The 21,434-nt window shown below is 36.5% G+C and overlaps 1 long non-coding RNA gene across 1 annotated transcript; it reads right to left on the reverse strand.

Annotated features, from left to right (window-relative positions):
- Positions 1-10,505: 10,505 nt before the first annotated feature.
- On the reverse strand, positions 10,506-21,078 carry LOC119776396. Its single transcript, XR_005279777.1, has 2 exons — positions 20,727-21,078; positions 10,506-12,236 (listed from the first exon to the last, which is right to left on the reverse strand). It is a non-coding gene; the product is annotated as an uncharacterized LOC119776396 (long non-coding RNA).
- Between the last annotated feature and the right edge of the window lie 356 nt (positions 21,079-21,434).

Here is a 21,434-nt window from a genome sequence, read left to right on the forward strand (position 1 = left end):
AACATTGCAAAAATTAGAAATATCCTGTCCAGGGGTGATGCTGAGAAACTAGTCCATGCATTTGTTACTTCAAGGCTGGACTATTGTAATTCTTTACTATCAGGAAGTCCACAAACTGTAGTTAAAAGCCTTCAGCTGATCCAAAATGCTGCAGCCAGAGTTCTAATGAAAATTAAAAAGAGAGATCATATCTCGCCTATCCTGGCTTCTCTTCATTGGCTTCCTGTTAAATCAAGAATAGAATTTAAAATCCTCCTTCTCACATATAAAGCCTTAAATGGCCAAGCTCCATCTTATATCAGAGATCTGATTGTTCCTTATGTTCCTAACAGAGCACTTCGCTCTCAATCTGCAGGTTTACTAGTGGTTCCTAGAATTTCTAAAAGTAGAATGGGAGGCAGATCTTTTAGTTATCAGGCTCCTCTCCTGTGGAACCAACTACCAGTTTTAGTCCGTGAGGCTGACACCCTGTCTACTTTTAAGGCTAGGCTTAAAACTTTCCTTTTTGATAAAGCTTATAGTTAGGGTGGCTCAGGTTATCCTGAGCTATCTCTATAGTTATGCTGCTATAGGCTTAGACTTTTGGAGGACATAGGGACCCCCATTTCATCATTCTGCTTCATTCTCTCTCTGTTCTCCTATTCTGCAGAATCTGTTAGTTCAATCTCTAACCTTCTGCTCTCTCTGCTTTTCCTCAGAGTAGCTTTGCCTCGTCTGTTCCTGTTTGGCTGTGACGTCATCCTGGAAAGAAACATCAGCTGTGCTGCTTCTATCAACACCCTTGTTTGTAGATGTTGGAGATCGGCCTGTTTGGTCCTGTTTCTCTGACCGTGACTGAGTGGATGTGCTCTCTTCGTCCTCTGGCATGGGAGCTGCCTTGGAGCTCGTCTGCCTGGCTGTGTGTTTCCTGGACGGGGCCGCCTTTTACAGCTGCTTTTTGTATGTCTGCTTCTGTCTCCTTGAACCCCAGTCGGCCTCGGCAGATGGCCGCTCACACTGAGCCTGGTTCTGCTGGAGGTTTCTTCCTGTTAAAAGGGAGTTTTTCCTCTCCACTGTCGCTACAAGCATGCTTAGTGTGGGGGATTGTATTTGAGTCAATGAGTCAATGCAATCAACTGGTTTTCCTTAGATAGAAAACTTTGTATCAATTTGACTGTATGATCTGGTTGAACTGTAAAGTGCCTTGAGATGACATGTGTTGTGAATTTGGCGCTATATAAATAAACTGAATTGAATTGAATTGAAAATTGAATTGAAAACACCTTTAAGGAGACAAAAACGAAACCCAGATGGACTGAAGCATGAAGGCTACTAAAAACCGGTTTGTCAATTCTTGGTGCTAAAATCTCTATACTGGAAAGATTTTGCAATACAAGTCCCTCCAGTGTGTCCCCCTCTGGGTCTCCTCCCGGTGGGACGTGCCCGGAACAACTCACCAGGAGGCCTCCAGGAAGCATCCTAACCAGATGCCCGAGTCTGGTTAGGATGGGTTAGAATCCAGCTGAGGGTGTACACACTGCAAAGCAATGTTTTTGTACGGAAAATAGCTTAATTTTGAATTTCCCAGTTTGCTTTACAAATATATTTAGTTGCAGCTGCAAAATGTAATGTATTTTGTTGATTTTCTCCAATAGTCCAACATAAAGCATCGAGTTTTAAAATGTTAGCTGTATGTTTATTCAGTCCCTGTCACTCGAAATACCCTGGATACAAACCAGTTCAACAAATTGCCTTTAGAAATCACCTAATTAGTATATAGTGTGTGCCTGGGTTTAATTAAATCACAGTTTAACGGAGCATTAACCATCAAACAGCATCAAGAAAACTAAGGAGCAAAGCAGACAAATTAGAAGCAAAGCTGTTAAGAATTATAAAGCTGGTTTACATTATAAACCTACCCAAAGCTTTAAACATCCTATAGATTAGTGTTTAAGGAAGACCATCAGAAACTGCTGTTTTCAGTTTGACATCAATCATGGAGGATACACAGTACATGCAAAGCATTGAGGAAATAATATTTATAAGGTACAAAGCTGACTAAATGTGAAAATTACTGGTAGAGCAATATTGAAATGTAATTATACCACCCACAAAGCGATTGATCAAAGCTGAAACTGGCTGCAGGTAAATTTGTTGCACCAACAGAAAATGGAGAAATTTTGTGCACATGTGGATGTATTTGGACTGTCAGAGATAACAATAGAATAGTGTTTGTGGGGAGATAAATGTGTGTGTTGTACTGATTAGTGCAGCGGGAAGCAAACAATCTATATGCAAAAGAAGCAACACTTTACTATTCTGATATGTTTATAAACAAAACCTGTAAACATATAGACTCAGGGACTGTAATATGACGAGAGGTCTTTGGGATCTTCTCCGGTGCCCATCTGAAAGTACACATCCCTACTTGTTTAAAGCACAGTGATCGTGTATTAAATCATTACAGACCTACATCAGTTTGCATAGTTTTTGATCAAGCAGGGTTTATGAAAGCATTGGTACAGTATATTGCTGTTTAAATCAGGGTCCAGGTATTGATTTGCTATTTAACCTTTTAACTTTAATCTCTTGTATCTTTTTTTTTTACTTTTGATTATAGTACTTTTAAGATGTATATATTTCAGCACATGTGTGAATGTATGCTATTCATCTCCAATCTCATTATATTCCTATAGAACTTAGTTTATTTTTTTTTCATTCCAAATAATACATTCCCTTATTTTGTAAATTGCGTATGACACCACCTGGCAATAAAGCTATTTTTTAAATTCTGAATATTGTTGTTACAATTTTTTTTTCATGTAATGATTGTTATCTTTGTTACTTCAAACTACATAGCTTCTGAATATTGTCCCTCTTTCAAATCACTCTCCTCTTCAAACTGACAGTAACAAACACAATTTCCTCATTTTAAAAAGGCAGTTAAAATCAGCTTTGTACCTGTTATCCACTGCACAGGACAATCTCAATGATCATCTGGAACACCTACTGATTTAAAGTGCAGTTTTCTTCTTTTTTCCACAAGAGATTTAACTCCTTATTTGGAGCCAAAAAAAAAAAAAAAAATCAGGCCCTAAATGCTTTACATTACTCTTTGCTTGTATGTGCATTCCCCTACCTATAATTTCAGTGTGCTGGGAGCATCAGACTATAGGAAATTTGAAGAAAATTTCAGAAAAAGAAGCCTCTATAAATATTTGTTTGAAATCCTTTTCATTCCACTTTACAACCTGATGTGTTTCGGACCATACAATTATCTTGGATACATTGCCATTTGTAGTTTCAACGTTTCAAAATGCCTAAACATTTTAGAAGTATCATTACTTTTCCAAGATTCTGTCACTTTAATAGACTTTCATTTCTAGACATCATTTTTTAATAACATTTATGGTCTAACCTGCTTCAAAATTCAAACCTAAATGGACAGTCTGGATCTGTGAAATGTGCCAATTGTTGAGAGAAAGATGTAAAGTACACTGCTTCTGATTGCATATCATCCAAACCTAGAAAGGCCAGCAGAGAGCAGCAACAGCATGCTCTACCGAACAGTAATGGAGAGAGCTCTTGGTAATGATGCAGTCAACAGTTGCAGTTTTATATAAGACCTGCGGGTGGCAGTATTACTCTTTAGAAAATGACTTGGCAGGTGTGGTAAAATTTAAATGACGATTGAATGTACACAGGGTCGAGCAGGTCTCTACATTTCAGTCTGCTAAATCCAATCATCCTGAGGCCCAAGCTCATGTGTTGCATTAGATATGACTAGTTTATATGCTTATATGTCAAGCTTTGTAAGTTTGACAAATATGAACCATGGGTAAATCACACAGAATCTGGAGAAATAATGGAAATGTGAATTTGCAAACCAAACAGGATAATTTCTTCAAGAAAAAACTTTCACATTCTTCTGCTCTTCTGTCACATTCACACACTTATCATGTCTCCATGATTTCGCCACATTTTGCATGCTGATGCTTTTTCCATCACACCATTATTCAAGCTTGTTACATGCTATAATTAGAACTCTGCAGATAAAATGAGCATTCACACTGAATTACCGTTATTTGAGTGTTAACACAGAATTGTTTTCAAAACTCATTTATTCGATGGGTGTCTGGGTCTAGCCTATTGAGGAAAATGTTTCAGAGTTTTTATTAGTAAAGATTAGAGTTATATTATTCAATTTTCACATACTAAACAGTAGGAAAAGGAACCTAGATACCCATATGTAAAGAGCTAACCATCTTAACACATAACTTGTGGCAGGAACAAAAAAAAAAACATATGTTTTTAGACATATTCACAAAATTATAGTTTCAAGAATTATATACATCATTAATAATAATATTTGCATGTTAAATTTGTATTTTCTATCTGGTTTGTCTGAAATAAAGTCAGTCATTGATTCATTCATTCATCAGTATGTGTGACTCTGAGATGCATCGGTACCTTTTAAATGTATTCTTTAACCTTTACAACATATTCTGACTTTATGAACAGAGCTTTCTGGGTGTTTTAATCTATTATGCAATTTTATACTTAAACAGAAGATAGTCAAGTATAAAGAGTATGATCAACTTGCAGAAGCCCCTTATAATGTGATTCCAACAACGGTTAGTTTCCTGATGGAATTAATAAAGTATTTTGGAAATTAATAAAATTTTGATTGTACACTTAAATATATATGTTAATAAATATGAGTATCAATGCAGCTCTGGGAAGTCCTTAGGTTTATCAGAGAATAGCATCGGAAAGACAAGGTATGAAGCAGATAGTTCAGGAATAAATCTGTAGGCAGTTTCAAAGCAGTTTTGGAGATTTATATTAATTCCCAATACCAAATTAGAAATAATATGGCATGACTGAAAACCTATAACAGTTATTTATCAAAAAAGAAAGGACAGGCAAGGATATTACAAGAAAGAAGCAGCCAAGAACTCAGTGGAATCTCTGGAGTAGCTGTAGTGCTCCACAGCTTATGTGCCTGGTGACAGGCTAATTATTAGTAGTGCCTTCCACATGTCTATTCTTTATTGAACGGAAAAACTTATTTTCTAAAAGAAAACCATAAACCTGGTTTGCAGTGTCCTGATTGAATATAAAGGTTACATAAAACAAATGATAGAAGGCGCTCAGGTAAAAAAAGAAGACCAAGAAACATTTGGACAGATATGCAAAACATCATGCTGACAAGAAACAAACCATGCTAAACACCTTGAACATGACCTCTCCATAGGGAAACATGGTCATGGTAGCATTTCGAATCAAGGAAACTGTTCTTCAGCAAAGATAAGGAAGATGGAAAGATTAGAGTAACATTAACAGATATAAATATAGGATGGTCCTGGAAGAACAACTGTTAGAGCCTCTAGATGACAAAACTTGGAATGGAAGTTCACCTTCCAGCAGTGCCAAAATCCTTTTAATATGCAGTTGGACCGACAATTGAATAGTAAAGATTACAGCCTGTTCTTTAATCTAAATAAAAAACTGTGGCAACACTTCAACACTGTAGTTAAAATTTAAATGAAATATCAGCCATGACCTGTACAAAACCAGAATAGAAATAGTTTAAAATACTTGTTGCTGAAAATGCAGCTGAATTTTGTTTTGTCCAGTTTTGATTCAAGGAGGCTGAGCGTTAATGACCATCACACAGATTTCTGTTTGTAAAAACATGTGAATTATATGTATTTATTTTGCATCTAATAATTGCACATTTCTCTGTTATGGTCTATCAATTAATAGATAAGAGGTAAGGGAAGGCAATACAAAATTATTTGTATAGCACCTTCTAGTAACAAGAGAATGTGAAGAGAAGGAAAAACACAGAACAGAAAAGTACATTGCAGTAGCATAACAGAGGTTGTTAAAGACAGTTTTACTACAAACTGCACAAACACTTTGTTTTATTTTTCTTACCTTGATTTAAGTTCACTTAAGGGTTTCAGCAGTTTTATAGCCTGTAATAATATATACAAGTGTAGCGTAAGAAATTAATGCTGCTTCATTAAAAGTTTAACTAGTATCAGTAGCTTTTAAAAGCATTGTACTTGAGCAAACACACCTATTATGTGTTATTGGAGCCACTAAATAATAATTATATATTACATAAGATAAAAATGAGGCACATAATTAGTTCCATTTTATGGGCATATAGCAACAGAAAACATAGGTTAACATTTTATCCCTCAATGATTGCAACAAAACAAATCTAAAAGCAAAACCACACCACTGCAGTCAGGGAGAGACTAATAGTGCTGACGACTGTGTGTTATGCAACCAACATTGGTGCGAGTACAATTTCAGATTACAGTTTCCACGTACATTTATTGCTAATCTCTTCATAATGTCCCTGTCCTTATGTGGCCCCATGCTGAATGTGTGTTTCAAATAACACTTTAATACAGGGAGAATCTGTGGCTCTGCAACTGAATTGATTCAATTCATCAATCTAGCATCAATTCCCAACAACCACCACATCTACCCTGTGATGTGGGAGGGGAAGTCACTTGTGGAAGGCCCATCTGTTACTTCTTTTACATGAACACCCAGACTCTCCATGGATGGATCCATGGAAAGGTGAACCTTGGAGCTGCAGATGCTATTTTGGTTCCAGTTGTGCATAATTATGGTTTTTGGTATTTGTTTAGGACTTGGTTTGAATATCAGGAGAATACACCTCTTTTGCTCGACCTTCATGTCACCCTTCAAGCTGATAAGATACCTGTATCTGTGGTAGCGAGTTTCCACAAATCTGGCTTTGCTGGGCGGTAGCTGGGGACAGAGACACAGAGAAAGGCTGCCAAAGAGACGGAGATCAAGAGAGTAGCTGTCAAGAAGATAAATAAAAGACAAGCAGACTGTCAGCTGTGCTGCTGCCTTTCTGATGAGCAGTTTCCAATCAAAAAACCAGTAAAGACTTCCACCATCTGTTTCACCCACTCAGAGCTGTAACTCCTTGTTTATCACACACGTAAAACAGTGTGATAATACATTAAAGTACCGCATCCTTTGTTTTCTAAAACACTGAATGCACAGCTGAGGCATTGTAGCTCTACTGTAAGCAAAATTGATGCAGATCCAAATTTAATTTTACTTCAGTGATAAATCAGATAAACATAAAAGATATTATGAAGACAACCCCTGAGACCTCAGAAGTTAGAGGAGAAATTAAGCACAAGGGCTCTGCATAATGTTAGCCTTGTGGATCTGTTTTCTCTGTAAAAGAATACTTTTAAATATTTTTCCCTCTACTTTGGATTTGTTAAAATGTATTAAGGGGACACATACAACTCTAGTCAAAACTGAAATATCTCTTGCAAAAAAACAGCAAGACAACCTTCAATTAAGCCTTGCAGAATGTTATTTTATTAGTTTAATATAAAATTTCAACCTTAAATGTTGTTTTATTACGTCTAAGCAGAAATGTGTAAAAATTGACAGAATTGAAGTTACAAATATCAGTCTGAGTGTGATAATGCTATATAATGTATATGTAATTCAATGAACTTTGATGCTAAAACAATTAACTTTATACAACTTTTCTTTGAGGTTATTTGTTAGTATTGATTAAGACAATTAAAGGTAATGGCTACAACTTTCTACTTAACAGAGATTAATTTTTCAAAATGAATACATCCACAGAATGTCTATAGCAGTGCAGAACAGGAGCAACAGTGGCATCGGATGTAGGAGTTTGCCCTGAAATTGAAGGGTTGACGGTTGATACTCCGGCTTTCAGTGTCGTTGTGTCCTTGGGCAAGACACTTCACCCGCTTTGCCTACTGATGGTGGTCAGATAGGCCGGTGGCGCCAGTGTACGGCAGCTTCGCTTCTGTCACTGAGCCCCAGGGCAGTTGTTGCTACAATGTAGTTTGCCACCATCAGTGTATGAATGTTTGCATGAATTGGGTGAATGACTAAATGTAGTAAAGGTCTTTGGTCAAGTCTACTGACTTGAAAAGTGTTATACAAGTGCATATTTATCAAAAGTATTCATTTTACAGAAAAAAAAGGAAATAAAATTTGGTTATAAATGATTGCTGTATAAATGTTGAGGGGTCCACAACATATCTACATTTTGTTATGACGCAAATGATTGCATTACAAATAGGATTTGTAGTTTGAAGTCATGTGAGATGGAGCTCAGTGGTTTATAGCTCCTAGTTGATGTAGCTGAGAGCTGAGAAATGACTTCCTCTCAAAATTATATTTCAGACTGATGCCTAAAAAACCAAAAAGATGCCAAACAATGGTTAAGTTGTCAGAGGTTTTCATCTGAACAGCATAGTTTTAGCATGTCAAAGAGTACAGAATTAGAGCCGTTGAGGCTGAGTTTTACTGAGCAAATGACGAGTTATATTTGCAAGGGAAACTTTTCAATGTAATTTCCAACTCTCGGTTAGATCATAGCATATATCTACCTTGATCCAGATCTACTCCTGTTTTTCTTCCCTCTGTCACTATTTGCATGTTAAGGTTAAAGTGTGACTGCAAAGTTAACAATTACATGCAAAACACTGTCAGCGTTCCCTACAGTCATTCAGGTGGAGAGATTCCTCCAGATCATGACTGGATGCAAACTGCTGAATTTATTTAGTCAAAAAAGCTTTTACTAATGATATGGTATTAACTACAATTGATTTAATGGTTATATAAATGGTAGAAATCTAACCAGGAGATGTGCAAGTGTCTTTGAAACTGTAAGAATGATGGGACTATATTGAGTAGATATTTCTATATTTAACCTGTTCTCTATCCTGCAAAGGGTCTTAAGACAATATTTAATGTGAAACTCTGAAAATAAATATAAAAACAGTAGTAAACCCAGATCAGAATATGCACAAGTTATTTTAAAAATCCACAATTGTTAATGTCTCAATATCAGATGACATATGATTAATTTATTGCTATATTATCTGTTGGATGATGTTAACATTCAGTAATAGGATATACGCCTTTTATATTTGCAAAACCATTAGAACAACTTTGGGTTGTGGTTACAAGATAAGGATTAAGCGCTTCTGCTTGATTAACAACAGGAACTGGGTCACAGTTGCAAGCAGTATGTTGAACATTGATTATCTCCGTGTGCAAGGCAACATGAGGTCAGCTTTTATTTTAGTTCAGGCTCTGCTGTTCAGCCAAAGGGCAAATATTGCAACGACATTACACAGTGATGTAAAAAAATATATATTAGTAGATGTACAAATGTTTTCTAGTTTATGTTGTTTTTTGTCACAATTTTAAAATTTACATATCAAATTGATTTGTAAATGCAGTAATTTCCTCAGTGTGAGATCAATAAAATCAATCAATGCAAATTTTAGGGTTAAAGAAGAAACACCTTGAGATGAAAAATACTTAAATAACATACTTACTTTGTAGAGTAAGGAAAAATGATTCAGAATCAACATTGTCTGGCTATGAAAAATTATTCATCCCCTTAATAATTCATGAATTCACAGTAAACTATCACATTCATCCATTCAATTTTAATAGCGATCCATGCCCTATTACAACTTTGTGGGATCCAAAAACACTTAGTTAGAACCTACCTGACAACATGAAGTAGTATGAAAGATCTCTGGAAGCAATAAATCATCCAGTGACCCAAAGAACCTTAAGAGCAATTGAGAAACCAAGTCAATGAATTGGTCTAGAAAGGGTTAAAATGCCATTTCCTTTGTGACTTCAGCAGACCACACTTTATCTACCAGTGAAGATATCAGGGTATAGCAGAAAAACTTTTCAGGTCAATTTGCCAAAAATACTGCAAGAGCACATTGTTTTTTTAGGAAGTCACACTTCTGATAGATTCAATGCTTATGATTATGTAATAAAAAAACAGAAATGGCCTCAATTGTAAATTGTCGATAACGATAACTCAGTGTTACATAAAAGGTAACATTGGGTTATCTAGATGACTTTTGGAAAAAAGATTCTCAAACTCCTGTTAACAGGGGCATGTAAACTCTTATCCAACAAGAAATAGAATATGTGTTCATCAGATGATGACCTTAAGGTCAAGAACACTTGGGTTATGCATCATTAGAAGTATCCAACATCAAGTTAACTTCAGAGCCAAAAAAGAGGAAAAAAAGGTAAAAGTTTGGAGTTGCCTTTAAGTTCATAATTAAATACAAACAAGGTAAAAGTTTGGAGTTGCCTTTAAGCTCATAGTTAACTACAATAGATTTACTATTACATGATGTTACATTATCCATGCAACTTCTGCTGAGGCTAAGAAGAGGGGGGGGGAGTGCATTTGTACAAGACTAAGTTATTTTTAAAAATAAAAAAATGACACAATGTTATAGGGTTTATAGTGTCCAAAGAACCTACACAGTTGAATCATGTAAGGATTCTATAAGGGGAACAGCTAAATTTTTTAATAACCCTGTAACATTGAATATAGCCCTTATAAGTAACTTTCAAGTCAAAATACTTTGAAATTAGAAAGAAAACACAATCAGAAACATTAAGACTTGTTTTTTTTTTTATTTAAATACAATCACTCAAAAATAGAAAAGTATAAATATATAATATTGCAAGCTTAAAAACTACAAAGTATCACTCTTAACATTTGTATTTATTGGCAATTAAAAAAAAAGTTAGTAATGTTTAACTGATAAGGCTTGGAATTAAATTATTCATTTAAAAAAAAAGACACAAACTTGAAACTGAGTTCCATAATTTCCACAAATGTTTCGGTATTATGGATTAATGGAATAAATAAGTCATCACTAAACAGTCATTTTATAAAGTCTTGAAATTCTCCTCCCAGTAAGAATAGGATAGAGAGCTGGTCAAAAAATACAACTGGAATAAATGTCTCATTGAGCTGAAATCCATAAGTATGCGAGGTTACAATTCACATATCTTCACAGAGCCCTTTAATATATCAAAACAAAACCTGTTTAACAAGAAGAACAGTATCTACTGTAAATGCTGCACTTTTTCACAAGCTTTGTTACAACAGAAATAACATTTACTTTGAAAATTGAGGCTATGTGTTTTATTTTCAGTCAGCCTTGATGATGCCTGTCCATAAGCATCTTGCTCAGCCTTTATAGGAGCTGAAAGAATAAAAGAAAGGCACAGCAGAACATAAGCAACCGTGTTGTAAGTTTTACTTCTGCGGCGGGTTTTAATCCGGTGGGGGCTGGATCAGTGCGAGACTGTCAAACAGAGCCCTCAAGCTCTCTTTTCCGTCAACAAAACATCAAAGTGTCCTATTTCAAATTCTTCCCTTGAATTTTATCTCCTTTCTCCCCAAATATAAACCAGAATTTATCTCCATCTGTCGTATAACAGAGACAACCTGCAGCAATGTCTGTGCTCCCTGCCTCCTTCTTCAGGCCAGGGGTATCTACCTGTTGTGTGTGTTTGCTGCTCTGTTGCATCCATCATTAGCACCGCAGTTAAACTGCAAACTGCTTGGGAGCTACACAGCTATTTATTTTATTGCTTTTTCTAAAAAAAAATTGCATTGCTTTTCAACTAGCCTTATAAACCCCAACTCCTATATTGCAATTCATTGCACTTTTGCTGTTTCAATCTCCACATCCTCTCAGCTGTCTTGCGTGGAGAGATGAGAAAGGCTGGAGCAGAGGAGGAGGAGGAGATGGAGATCTGCTTGTGTGGAGCCGGCCAAACCGACTGACAGATGGACAGTCCCAGCGACGCACAGCGGAGATAAGAGGATTTGGGCCTCGTTTGTTGTTGTTGCTGTTGGTCTTGCCTCAAATCTTAACTCAGTTAGCTTATTCTGAGCTCTACCGAATGTCACAGGTGAGATGGGGATGATGGTGGAGAGTTGTAAACAGGGTGAAAACCCAATGCAGAAGGAGGGGGAGAAAAACTGAAAAGCTTGCAAAGGCTTGTCCACTTCTGATATACTAACTTGCCTTTTTTTTCATCATATTAACAAATTTTCAGGATCTCTGTCAGGCTGCAGTCAGTATATACTTCTCCTCTGCTGTTTTCTGGTCCAGCCTTGCAGCAAAAAACAGGACTTTCTCTTGATTTGAGGGCACCTTGCAGGCTTTGTAGAGGACAACAAAGAGGATGAGGATGAGCAGACCCACAACAGAGTTGCAAACAATGGCCACGACTGCCCAAAGAGACAGACCCATACTCAGATCGTGCTCCATGCTTGGGCAGCACTCGCATTAAGCCTCAGAGGAGGAGTGAAGGTGTCCCATTACTCTCATCATTTCTGGAAATCATCCCTAAAGTGGAAAGAAAAGAAATTCATATAAATAGCCATACAAGATTTATTTTTGTAGAAGCTAAACCAGATCATTAGAGAGATATTCATAATACTTGAAACTTTATAGATCTCACGATATAAACATAACATCTAACATTTATATTTGAAATTTTGTGTGAAAGATCCACACAAAGTAAATCAAGGCTTTGCAGTGTATTTGTATTCAGCACCATAAACCTAAAACCTTGTAGAACCAACTTTAATGCACTTACATCTCCAAATCTCCAGTAGTTTTTCAGAGCTAGACAAAGTTTTCCCTTTTTCTTATTCACAAAAAAGAATAGGCTGAGACAGGTTGGACAGTGAACATCAATCCTCAGGTTTTGCAGAAAACTCTCACTTAAGAGTTGGATCTGGATTTTTCGTCATTCTAATGGGTGATTTTGTATTAACCATTGCAGATTTTGTATTAACCATTAAAGCCATGCATGCATGTTAAGGTAAACATCTGTTGTAATACAAAAAGCAAACAAACAAGAAAGAGTCCCTAAGGATAAGGATGTCTTCTAAAGTTTTATTTTCCTTAAAGTTAACCCCCATGCAAAAGAGCCCACTGCTCCCCAAGGGGATGGGTTAAATGCAGAAATACATTTCTCCAATGTGAGATCAATAAAGTTCAATTATTATTATTATTAATATTAAAGTCGAAAACAACAAGTCTTACAAATCACTTACATTTATGCCCAAAGAGGCAGTCACATTAGCAGTTGTGTTGTTACATTATTGACATGAGTGCTGTGCTCCTCTACTCTACTCTGTCTGTGGCAAATCCAGTTTCTCTTGCTACCTGGTGATCTAATCCCTTTAAGCCAAGAAACTAAGATTAGTAACTTTCCTTACCCACTACCTTAACTTAAACTGTAGTAATGGAAATTTTCCAAATGAATAATGTTACCTTACATATGTGTAGTAAAACTCCAGACTGGTCAAACAAGCTACCACACCCATTGACCTACAACACATAGCACCAGATGATAAGAAGTCTTCTTATTCATTGTCTTTGAATCGATTGCCCAGTATTTAGCTCTGTCTTTATTAATGAAAGCATTTGTGCAGCAATGTTTGCATAACCATATTCCATACTTGGGTTAATGTGCATTTTTTTTTTTTTTTACTGTTGATGATATGGCCAAAAAAGGTTTAAATTTGTCCATCCAGTGCAACACCTTTCACATGATTGCTGGATGCCTACTTGGCACTGGGCAAACCACAAAAGGAAACTCTTCTGGTTTTCCTTTAATGAAAGTCTTCTCGCCACAGACAGATTATTTTGCTCAAACTCTACATCTCTGCAGCTTCTCCAGTCTTTCCTTGGCCCTTCTGGGTGCTTCCTTGATTAATGCCTCCTTCCTGTGCTGTCAGTTCAGGTGGACAGCCCTGTGTTAGTAGGTCTGGAGTTGTGCTGTGCTATTTTCTGTTGATGGATTAAACCATAAATCATTTCTTTTGTGCACAACTATGCGCTACAATGTATTGGTTGATCATGAAATCCAAACTATATCTTACATTGTGGCTACAAATAAACAGGTATGAATACTTCTCAAGGAACTCTGTGAAAGTGACACACTTGGCAACAGCAAACCTGCCTGTGACAGAGACATGCTAAGTCCTCTGGTAAAGATTACCTTCTCCCTAACGGTTAGTCACGAGGCTCTGAGCTTTATTCTGAACAGGTACTTTATATGGAGCAACCTACATTTTGTTTTACGGCTGTAAAAAAGGGTTATTTTAAGGAGAAAGTAGTCTTTCTGTGGCATTTGCACCCCCTCCCCCACCCCCATGTCAAGAAAACTCTTATAAAAATGTAAAAATAACATATGGATATAGAAGACTCTTAGTTATAACTTCATCTGTTTGGAGAGTAAGAAAGTTATTTAACTGTTAAAAAAAGCTGCAATTGTTCAGAATGACACTGACTAATTTCCAGCTTAAAAGCTTGTGAAAATATTTGTTTTGTGGTTGATATTAAATCGACAATTGAGGTTTATTGGTGGGAAAGAACAATACAGTGAGAGAGGAAAAAGGTTGGTACATCAGTGAGATGAAAAGTGTGAATATTTTCCTACTTCGAGTTCAATAGATAAAAGAATGCTAGCTCGTCTCTACAGCTCAAAGCTTTCCTCCCTTCCGTCCTAATGCATTTCTAATGAGATCTTATATTTCCTTTTTCTCCCCAACTGGTGGCAATATTGCAACAGTCCAAGTCGCCTCCTGATGTTCAGGAGTCATTTTAAAGTTATCCTTCCCTTTATAGGCATTTTATGACCAAGCCAAATAAAGATGGATCACTAAGCTGTGGAAAGTGGCAGTGATGCATTTGATCTGCTTGCCAGCTTCTAAACTTGCTCTCTGTTTGGAGCAGATGGGTCCCCTCTCAGGATGCTGGTGGCATTATTGTGGAGGGAAAATTTCCTTCATAATCACTAACTGTCAAAACTGTCAGTTTAACTGTTCTCACAGTTTTGCAGCCAGTTTTTGAAACATATAGTTTCTTTTGGTCTGAATTGAGAAAACATTAAATATTGAGATGACAGTTTTCGTCCTTTATGGAGAAATGTTTATGATATTAGATGTCAGACAGACGGAGGTGATGAGAAAAAGTCTGTATATACTGTTGAGGTGAGGGAAACCAATGAGTTTGAGAAATATATTAAAACAGAGGGCTGTTGGCGCACTCATTTTAATTTCAAACAATCAGTGGGCCATGACAAGGCGAGTCGCACAGTTATTCATGATCTAAAATTGTAGCACTCTTTGCAAATGCACACTTCCCAAAGTGATCGTGGCTCATGTTTGGATCATTAAAAGGCTCATTAGCTTTCACTCGCAAGAGAAATCACACTTTATTATTCAGCCTTGTAAAAGTATTCATACCATTTAAACGTTTTCCACATTTTGTGAGAAGAAAAAACTTCAGTGCATAAACACAAATTAGTGCATAATTATAAAGCTAAATTAAACTAATAAATGGCTTTCAATGTTTTAACTTATGACAAATTGTGGAGCCCATCTCTATCAAAAGTTCTTTCCTTTGATTCCACTGGATAAAATCTAATACAACTCATAGCTCCTGGTCAAACTTATCTAGTTAATAAAATATAAGCAAAAGGAAACCTCATTTTAAAATATTATAGAAATATATATTTAATGGCAGTTAAAGGGCATTTGAAGTCAGCTCCCTTTACTCTCCTTGTTAGTGAATTGAGTCTGCCTGTGTGTAAATTAATCTCAGTATGAATCAGGCTACTCTATATAGGCCTAAGACTTTTGTTAGAAAACAGTGCTGAAAAAACAGCGACCCAAGTCCAACAAAGAAACCAGACTGAAAGAATAAAAGTTTATAGAAGTTTGAAGGAGAGTTTGGTTAAAAAAAAAAATATCAAGAATGTGGAACATCTTACAGAGCAATCATCAAAAAATGAAGAACTCCTACATGTCTAAGATAAGGCCCTACACCAATCAGAGTCAGGATTATGAATAGTACTAAATACAGGAGAATCTGCGAGGAAAGAGGCCTCAAAAGGTATCTAGAAAAAACTGGACTTAACATAAAGACAGAGTCCTTTTGAAAGATTTAGATCAGTATGCATGTTTTTATCTACGTCCAACTACTTTAAGAATCTTTGGCAAGACTTTAGTGATTGATATTCATCACCCCATTCAGTATTTTACACAGCTGGGATAGTGAAAGGTTACTGTTTCTTTCAGAGCAAAGCTTTTGGAATATCTAAAAAGGGTTGCAACCGCAGTTGTGCCAAAATGGTTCTTTGTTGTATCAGTGAAAGCCATAGAAAAGGAGAAAGAGAAAAAGAGGCAGAGAGAACATTTTGCCTGCCTTTGTGATCCCTCCTGCTTTCTATATGTAGAACATGTACAGTCCAATTGGTGATGAATATAGAGCATTGAACTGATTAAGTTAAAAGTTAGTAGCATTCAAGCTAGTGCCCTGCTATTGCAGGCACACATCTTGAACATACCAAGCTGTAGTAGCCATGAGCGGGGCTGCAAAGCACAAATACGACTAATTATTTACTTAACATAATGGGACAGAGTCAGAGAGCCAAATTTTAACATTTCTTAAGCAATCTCAACAATTAAATGTTATGACTAAATGTTGAATTTAATAGGTTGGAACACAAATGTACTCCGCACTTTTAAGATTGGCTTCATTTTTTTTGTAAAAACTCCCCCGAAAATAATTTATACATTGTACAATTCTCCACTGTGGTGGAGGTTGCTTGTCCACAGATAACATTTTAGTAAAGATAAAACTTAAAAAATGTTTAATGGAATTTTAGATTTTACTGTAGTTAAGCTTTTTGTATTTTTTTAATTTCATAAAAGTGAGGCTTTGCAATGTTCAAATGGTAATGGTTAAACAATGTTGCTAAAGGATTCACTTCAACTAGCTCATCGTTCCTGATAATCATGTGTCAGTCTCCCAGTTAAGTGAAAGAGAAGTGAAAGTGCTTAAATGTTGATGTTGTTGATTTAAAGGTTAAAAGATCCCAGCGTTTAAATGTGCCACTGCTACCACATGCAAACATGCTTCTAAAGGCCGCAGACAAAACGAAGATTGGATCCAGCGGTAAGCAGTCACATGCTCTGATGTCTATAATGTCTGAAACTGGAGACAAAAAACACTGTAATTCAACAATAGTACGAAAGCTAGCCTCTGTGTATGAATAGTGACACTGTGTGATGTAATGGCTGTTGGGTAAACATGAAAATAATCAGATGTAAATGCTTCGTATGTAATGCATCCATGTGCATGTTTGGGCTCCGCATGCAAATGTGCTGTATGCTCAATATGACCACATGGAAAACAGGAGAGTCCATATAAAAGTGTCACCTGCAGGGTCACCTGGGCTATCAGATTTAATCTGGCTGGGTGTGCAAGTAGGATCCTAAAAAACTGAGAAAAATTCCTCAATTAAGACCTTTTTACTTTGTAATAAAAAATAAAACTGTTTAATAACTATGTACTAGCTGAACTTTGCAACACCATGAAGCTATCTGCTACTGAGGAAGGAGGAAGTGGAGTATGTGTTCAAGGACACTGATTAAATTGTTATGGTTATGCAGATTCAGTGTTTATGGCAAAGATGCTGACTGTTTCTGTGACTCTGTAGCTGGGAAGAACAGTAAATAGTGATTCACTGCTGTTTACTATAAACTGAACTGGTTTAACTGTCAAAAGTTGTAACCTGTACATGGTGCACTCTGTTGAACAACTTTAGATTCAATTGTTAAGATAATTTATCTTGTTATAATACTTAATTTTTTTGTTTTAGTGACAAACTTTACACGATAATCTCAAGACATATTGTCAAGGCAAATTATCTTGGTGCATTGACAGATAATTTTATTTACTCTAAGTACTTTTTCACTTAGATTTTATGGTTTTATCTTATCAGAAACCCATTTCTTTTGTAAGATGGAGAAAATTACCACAGTTTTAAAGATCATACAGTGGCTCCCTGTATTTGAGATTATATAGACTTTATATTACCTTAGCTTAGAAATAACTGAATTGCTTGGCACAAAAATACATTAAAGGAATAGTACACCCAAAACATGATTAGCCTTCATTTTCTACTCACCCCCATGCTGAACAAAACTCTGGAGTACTTTTTTGATATCTCAAATGCATCTGGAGATCTGGGAGGCTTCTTGCTGTCTGCTGACATTCAAATAATGGAGGTCTATGGCGCCCGAGACAGAAAGGTCCACAAAAGTCCACAAAAACGTGTCAATATTCCTCCATACTGCTCGTCCAATGTAATCCAAGTGTCCTGAGTGGGTAGCATCCAGAATTTACTCGAAACGAAGTCATTTAGAACGTTTTAGAGCCTAAACAGTAGTGTATAGGATTTCCTAATAGCGCCCCCATGCGCGCTCACGATTCTACGGAAGCCGGCAGACCAAACCGGAAGGAAGTGCGCATTCAGCGTCTGCTCTGCCGATAATGCAAGCGTAGAAGAAGAAATGTGCTGTTTACCTGTGCAAAGAAAGAAACAACGAAAGAAAAATGTCTGAGGACTTCAGTGTTGAGGAAGAGCATGAGTTCTTTGCCGAGCTGAATGCGCTGGTTTGGTCTGCCGGCTTCCGTAGCGTCGTGAGCGCGCATGGGGGCGCTATTAGGAAATCCTATACACTACTGTTTATGCTCTAAAAACATTCTAAATGACTTCGTTTCGAGTAAATTATGGACGCTACCCACTCAGGACACTTGGAATACATTGGACGAGCAGTATGGAGGAATATTGACACGTTTTTATGGACTTTTATGGGCCTTTCTGTCTCGGGCGCCATAGACCTCCATTATTTGAATGTCAGCAGACAGCAAGAAGCCTCCCAGATCTCCAGATGCATTTGAGATATCAAAAAAGTACTCCAGAGTGTTGTTCAGCATGGGGGTGAGTAGAAAATGAAGGCTAATCATGTTTTGGGTGTACTATTCCTTTAAAGACTGGGCTAGTTCAACCTTCAGGTCCACAAAAGTCGTTTAGATCAAGTCTGCATCCACGGAACTGAAGAAGCAGCATTAAATTTGAATCCTCTGCCAAGATGGAAAAAGGATCCAGAAAACTGCTAAAATCCTGTTGTTTTTTTAATAATGTGGATGAAAACCCTTCTCATTTATTTAGAGTTTCACTTGACTTCCATTTAAACTTAAACATCATTAATATCGATCTAGTATGTCCTCACTTTCCTCTGTTATGCCACTGCAATGTACCATTCTTGTATTTTCTCCACTTATGTTATCAGCACTTGTCTTCCTGCTATGCCTTGATAAAAAAAAGAGTAGGCTATATTGAATGTATACATCACTCTAAAAAGAAAATGCAGCACCAACTTAAATATATTGTGTCAATTGGTAACAGGTAATTGAATTTGCCCAAATGTATTTAATTTTCCAATTTATGAAATAAAACAATACGTTGGATCAGCTTGATTCAGTTACTTCTTACCAATTGAAGTAAGTCATTTAAGGTGGAGCAGCATTTTCTTTTGTTAATGGTATCAAACACTTAACCTCTAACAGGAAAGATGGAGTCAGCCTGAAAAATATAAAGTGTAAAACTCTTTAAGCAATTTAATAACACAAATATATACCTACAGTTAATTATTTTGCAGTATTATTAGTTATTTTTTATACCCATTTGACTATTGTTTGACATATTTTGGTGCACTATAGCTAGGGCTGCAACAACGAATCGATAAAATCGATAAAAATCGACTTTTAAAAGCGTTGGCAACGAATTTCATCATCGATTAGTTGTGTCGCGCGATTATTGCGTCATCCGCCGCGCCGTCATCACTGCCTCTTGACTGAAAGAGGAAGAAAAAAAAATATGGCAGAGCGAGTCAGCGCCGCAGGTGCAGTGTTTGTTTGGTTTTAAAGTGGGGAAAGTGGGGAAACGTAACGTTAGTTTCTCAGGTAGCTCATCTGATGCTTTCCTTACCGTGTTAGTAGGTTACAGACAGTGATAAGGTTGGCTACTTATTTTACTTTTAATTTCATTTGAATTAGCTTAAGCAGCGTTTATATTTACTTTATAAATAAATTAACTTGCAAATTATGAGGGCAAGGCTTTTAAAGTTTAAATCTTCTGGCAAAGATAAAGTAAAGAAGATCCTGCAATTTATGGAAGTAAAGCAGAATAAAATCCAGCAAGATCAGTAATATGTCAATTATATGCCACATTCCCATGTAAATATCTGTCTTTGGAGGATGTGTTTTTTAGCACCCCTAGTTCTCTCATTTTTATTCCAAATACAATTTATAATTTGAATCACAGGGCTATTTTTATCTCTATGGTTCAGTATTTTCTCAAGTAGCAACTTTAACTGCTATACTTTCCTGTCTTAAAAGGCAGAACTCTTCTAGTCTAAAAAAACTAATTTGTTGAAATGGGGGGGCCTATTGTTTGAACTCCTTAGGGGCTTTAAAAACAAAAATGCCTGTCTTTTTTTGCGCTTTATGAAACAAAGTAGCCTATATTTTGTGGATGTACAGCTACATTTCTCATGTAAGTTTGTGTAGTTTTAACACATTTATTTTTCATATTACACCAGTAAAGTTAATGAGCAACCTGTACTTGTGTGCTTGTTTGTTCTGTCTAAAATGTTTATTTTGGAATAAAGAGGTTAATATAAAAAATATTTTTTGTCCGATTCATCGATTAATCGAAAAAATAATCGTCCGATTCATCGATTTTTAAAATAATCGTTAGTTGCAGCCCTAACTATAGCACATCTACAATAAGTATTTAGAACAAAGTATTAGAGTTAGGAATTTAAAATGTAAATGAATAACATATTATTTGCTTATTTGACACTTTAGGCATTCTAGACTGTCCATTTGAAGTGTTTCCTCTTGTATGTTATATGTCTTTTAAACGCACTGAAACTGAAGCGCACAAACATTTCACAGCTCACCCACCCGGTTGTCCTCCCTGATGTTTCCTCTGGTATTTCACTGCACGGCTCAGTTCATATTCCCCAGGCAAAACAAACTCACGCCAAGCTTCATTCTTCACTTAAAGGAGCAAAAACTTTAAGTGTAGGATAAGGCGGCGCTGACCAGGTGCGCACTTTTCGCTGCGCTTCAGCGGAACAACTCAGAGTCCTAATCGGGTCAAAGTGGCGCGATATCCTCGGTTTCTGACAGACGCAAAAGGGCGACAGACGGAGGAGCTGTTGTCAGCGTGGCTTGATCATCATAATCGTCATCATTACCCCCCTCCCCTCCCCTGTATCTTACTACTGACTTTCTATTTACAGTCGCTCCTGATTGGAACATCCGATCAGGGTATTTTCTCGTCACCCCTGTAAGTCGTCAAAGGTTGGAGCTGCAGCCAAAACGATGGCTATTAATAATGTAGGGAAACCAAATAGCTCTGCGTGAACACCAGTGGCTTTAGAAAGCTGAATAAATAAATAAACCCGAGGTCAAATAGCAGCCTACAGATTGGTTTTACTCTACGTCTAAGAATTTTTTTATTTTGTAAAAAGGTTCACCAATTTAGATCAAAGTGTCAACACTGTAAAAACGATCTAGAAATAAGTAAAAAAGGTCTTAAATTAGGTGTATTTACCATTGATTTGAGTAGATAAATTCACTCTTAAAATATCCATCCATCCATCCGTT

Source organism: Cyprinodon tularosa, unplaced genomic scaffold (genome assembly GCF_016077235.1).
Source record: "Cyprinodon tularosa strain WSP-4 unplaced genomic scaffold, ASM1607723v1 ctg1206, whole genome shotgun sequence".
Taxonomy (NCBI): Eukaryota; Metazoa; Chordata; class Actinopteri; order Cyprinodontiformes; family Cyprinodontidae; genus Cyprinodon; species Cyprinodon tularosa.